We start from the raw sequence: 5175 nt of genomic DNA on the forward strand, positions 1-5175 counted from the left end.
GGCTCCAGGCTCTGAGCTGTCAGCACAGAGCCTGATGCGGGGCTCGAACTCACAGACTGCGAGATCGTGACCTGAGCCGAAGTCAGATGCCCAACCGACTGAGCCACCCAGGCGCCCCTCTTTTTTTTGTTTTTTTAAAGTAGACTCCACAGCCAGCATGGAGCCCAACGTGGGGCTTGAATTCACAACCCTGAGATCAAGACTTAAGCTGAGATCGAATCTGACACTTAACTGACTGAGCCACCCGGGGCACCCCTCGTGCAAATACATTTTACAGTATAATTCTCAGGGGTGCCCCGGGTGGCTCAGTCAGTTAAGCATCCGACTCCTGATTTTGGCTCGGGCCGTGATCTCATGGTTCCTGAGACAGAGCCCTACACTGAGTTCTGCAATGACAGCCAGAAGCCTGCTTGGGGTTCTCTCTCTCCCTCTCTCTCTCTGCCCCTCCCCCCTTGCACGCTTGCTCACTTTCTCACCCTCTCAAAGTAAATACACTTTAAAAAAGTGAAGTATAATTCTTGAAAGAGTAAATAACATGATATTCATATTAAGTATAACATGAGTATGTGTCAAAGATTTTGCTCATGAATTAATGAGAGAACCATTAAGAGGCTACAGCTAATTCAAAGAAGAATTTGAGGAACAGAGATTTATGTGTTCAGTCAAAGGCCTTCTGAAGTGACTCTTCTAATCGATGTAAAACTGACTAATATCATACATGGCAACACCCTGTAATATTTGGAATCAGCTCCCGGAAATTAATTGAATCTGTCTTCTGGACAAAATTCATTTGCTTTGTTATCAGAATCCTTTGCATTGTTTTCAGAAAAAGAATCATTTGCATTCCAAATTAACCTCTAATCTTATAGAGGTGTAAAAAGACTGATTGACAATCAAAATTTCGCACTCCTGTGAAATTGATAATCCCTGAGAGGGTCTACAAAACAATATTCAGTCACCTACTGAAAAACTTCTCCAGTGATTTCTTTTTGTCTCTTTTGTTAAGCTTTGAGTAATTTTTCTTAACACACTACATATTCTACTTCTTGAGGAATACAAGTTCCCCAGTACCTACTGTATATATTGTTTGTACAATAAATGATTTAAAAAAACCAGAAAATTGGGGCACCTGGGTGGCTCAGTCAGTTAAGCATCTGACTTCGGCTCAGGTCATGATCTCACAGTTCGTGGGTTCGAGCGCCACGTTGGGCTCTGTGCTGACAGCTCAGAGCCTGGAGCCTGTTTCGGATTCTGTGTCTCCCTCTCTTTCTGCCCCTCCCCTGTTCGTGCTCTGTCTCTGTCTCAAAAATAAACATTAAAAAAAATTTAAAAAAAACAAAATTTTGTTTCCTCCTAAAATTAGGAATTTGTTTATTCCTAAATGAGAAATTCCTAAATACCTAAGAAAATAGAGCATTATTACAGGAAATAATTACAAGTAATTCTTCATCTCAATGGTTTATTTCAGATCCATATTAGGGCTTCAGAAAGGCACTATATTATTTAGAATATTGTTTTACTAATATTTCTCTATGCAATGTAAAAATATTTACACTAAGTGAGATATATAGAGATTACAAACAACCTCACAAAGTTTAGGTCCAATTTTCCTGTCAAATAAATTAGAAGAGAACTTTGTTTTCAAAGCTTTCGAATTTTAGGATTACATATAAGGGAATACAGGACTGCATGTTTTATTATGAGCGTCTGAGCTTAGAAAAATTAATGAGAATCCAGAAACCCTTCTAGACCTTTGGACGTTAAGGACAGTTTGATCGAATCCAGATTGTTTTCTGGAGAACGGGGCTAACAGGTCAAGTGCAGAAGTTGTACTGACTGGCTAGCTTGCCCCACAAAAGAATGGGCTGACAGTGATTAGTAGAAGACATAAGGAGGTGAGCGGGGATGTCAGCCAGGGAGTCGTGGGAAGTTAAACTGTTGTGTGCGCGTGAGGTTTCAAGAAAATTGGGAAACGACATTTCGAGAAGTTCTCTGGTATGTTATGAGTGGATTCCCTTTGGTCTTTGTCATGATAATTCAGAAAAGATATAAATGCTTCTCCACCTTTTTTTTTTTAAATATATATCAAGTTGATGTCTCTTGAATATCTCGCCAAGAAAAACCTGGGCCAGAGAAGTAACCTTTACGCAGAGTACGTGAGAATAAAACGAATGTAAATTTCTTTAAAGGTCTAATTGTTCATGAAACATTGTAGAGTAAGCATTGGCGGGAAGTCAAATGAGAGACTTCGTGTGGCCTCTGTGCTCCTTCCTGTTGGTGACCGTGTAGGCAGGATTCCGGTAGCTCCCCAATAGCTATGTGGTACTGTTGGGGTAGAATCATTTTGAGGATAATATGTTAACTTCACAGAAGGACAGAGGGGCAGAAAGTCCTGGATGACTGGGGAAGCTCCATTCCAGTCCTAGACTGTTTCTTATCTCCACACCGCTTCTCTCCACACTTCACTGTGGATGAGAGTAACCTTCTGTCGCAGGTAAGGTGCTGTTCTCTGGGGTTTGCTGGCACCTTCTAATCTGAAACACTGACGAATCCAAGAAAATAAGGGTCTACCAGTGTTTGAGTAAAATGACCCAGGAATTTAAATTCAGAGAAGAATGTTTAATAGACCTTATTAGGGGCGACGGGGTGGCTTCGTCGGTTAAGCGACCGAGTTCGGCTCAGGTCATGATCTCGCGGTTCCTGAGTTCAAACCCCGCGTCGGGCTCTGTGCTGATGGCTCAGAGCCTGGAGCCTGCTTCAGAGTCTGTGTCTCCCTCCCCAACTCATGCTCTGTCTCTGTCTCTCTCTCGAAAATAAACAAACATTAAAATTAAAAAAAAAAAAAATAGACCTTACTAAGTTATGCCCAGAGACTGTTTCCCTTTCCAGCCATAAATTCTAAAAAGGCAATGGACAAAAGAGGAGAGAACCTGGCAAATGAAAAATGAATGTAAACAAGAACGTAAGAGGTTCACTAATGAAGAAAATGCAAATGGACGAAGAAGCTGTTGTTCTCTGCAGGCTGTGTGGTTGAAGGCACGACATGCTTTGAGGCGAGGCTCTATGAGATCTGCAACACTGCTTCCCAAGGGTTCCTGTGCTTGTGAAATTATTTAATTGCAAGGAGAAACTGGTCTCTTGAAGGTGACCTAGTTGTCGCGGGCAAGGTGCCGCGTAATACCAACAGGGTAGGTAGGTGCCCTTGGGAACGGGAACGGAGCTCTGAAGTGAGTTGCCCTGCCTGTGGTGATGAGCAGTGGGGCATCGGCCTCACGGAAACAAAAGGAGACAGACTATGCACCTTGAGGTTAAGAAAAAGAAAACATCACACACCCGGGGGAGGCTTAGTGAAACTATGTTGTTAGAATACAAATTCCTAAATATTCTACAATGTCTGGTTTAAAAATCTAAGCGTTTCAGAATCCCATATATTCTTCTCCTCTGCTTAAAAAAGTTAATATCAGATAGATGTCTCCTGATTTTTTTTTTCCTTAATGTCAAAGAAAAGAAAGGGAGATGGGTTGTGTCATTATCATCTGGCTCCTGCTTTGCTGCCGAGGTCAAGACCTCCCCTAAACTATCTGTGAAACGTACATGCATCTACCTTTTGGGGGTGGGGGTCAGGGGGCCCTTAGCTTTCGTCAAATTCTCTAATGAGTTCAAGACCATGAAAGTGGGTTTGTGGCAGGATTCTCGCACCGAGAGTCGTGGCACTGAGGCTTTTCTTTCCAGGAAGCCGTTTTATTTGTGCCGGCACTGCTCACTTGGGTTCCTATCGGAACAACTGAGTCCCGAATGCCACGTGGCATAGTTTTTAATATACTTTTTACTTTTTTGTCTCCCATATATGGTAACACACAAACATGTAGTCTGAGGGGCGCCTGGGTGGCTCGGTCGGTTAAGCGTCCGACTTCGGCTCAGGTCATGATCTTGCGGTCCGTGAGTTCGAGCCCCGCGTCGGGCTCTGTGCTGACAGCTCAGAGCCTGGAGCCTGCTTTGGATTCTCTCTCTCTGCCCCTCCCCCACTTGCACTCTGTCTCTCCCTTTCAAAAATAAATAAACATTAAAAAAATTAAAAAAAAAAAAAAGTTTGTTATAGGGGCACCTGGGTGGCTCACTTAGTTAAGCATCTGACTCCGGTTCAGGTCACGATCTCATGGTTTGTGGGTTCGAGCCCCACGTCAGATCCTCTGTCCCCCTTTCTCTCTGTCCCTTCCCCCGCTCATGCTCTCTCTCAAAAATAAACATTAAACAAAGTTTTTAATAAAAAATAAAAATAGTATACGTCTGTTGGTCCTCATTTTTATATATCATACCATTTACCTTGTTCTGAGGTGTGGGCTTTGACAAAAACTCCATCAGTGTTGAGGTAAGTCACTTAGTATGTTCATTCACCTACTTGTGAAATAGGGAAAATGATTGCAGACATGCTTAGCCTTCTACAGATGATGGCTGGACCGCTGAATAAGATAACCCCTGCAAGAGTGCCTGGAGACCTTTCCAAGAAAAGGGGACAAGGACTTGGTTTTACTCACTGCATGGCAACCAATAGGTGATCATTAAATATTCTCTAAATAAGTTAAAAAAGCTGCAGAATGCCGATAATACATGGCAATAATGATCCCCCTGATATCATTTAAAAATGGTTCATGTAACTTGATAAAAGCAGGAGTCACCAGTCAAAACACCAGTTGGAACTATATATATATATATATATATATATATATATATATAGTCCAGTAATTTGAAAACCTTTTTTTTTTTTAATTTTTTTTTTCAACGTTTTTTTTTTTTTTATATTTATTTTGGGACAGAGAGAGACAGAGCATGAACGGGGGAGGGGCAGAGAGAGAGGGAGACACAGAATCGGAAACAGGCTCCAGGCTCCGAGCCATCAGCCCAGAGCCTGACGCGGGGCTCGAACTCACAGAGTGCGAGATCGTGACCTGGCTGAAGTCGGACGCTTAACCGACTGCGCCACCCAGGCGCCCCTTGAAAACCTTCTTAAAGAAGCTAGTTGCAAAAACATTTTGCACATTACCAACATTTTGTGTTATGTATATAATGCACCAAATGTTATCCTATTTTGTGTGTGATGTCCAAATTAATTATATCTTTAAATTAAAAATAACTTTTATTATGTTTCTTATTACAAAGCAATGCATATTACTCACA

This window comes from Prionailurus bengalensis, chromosome E4 (genome assembly GCF_016509475.1).
Source record: "Prionailurus bengalensis isolate Pbe53 chromosome E4, Fcat_Pben_1.1_paternal_pri, whole genome shotgun sequence".
Taxonomy (NCBI): Eukaryota; Metazoa; Chordata; class Mammalia; order Carnivora; family Felidae; genus Prionailurus; species Prionailurus bengalensis.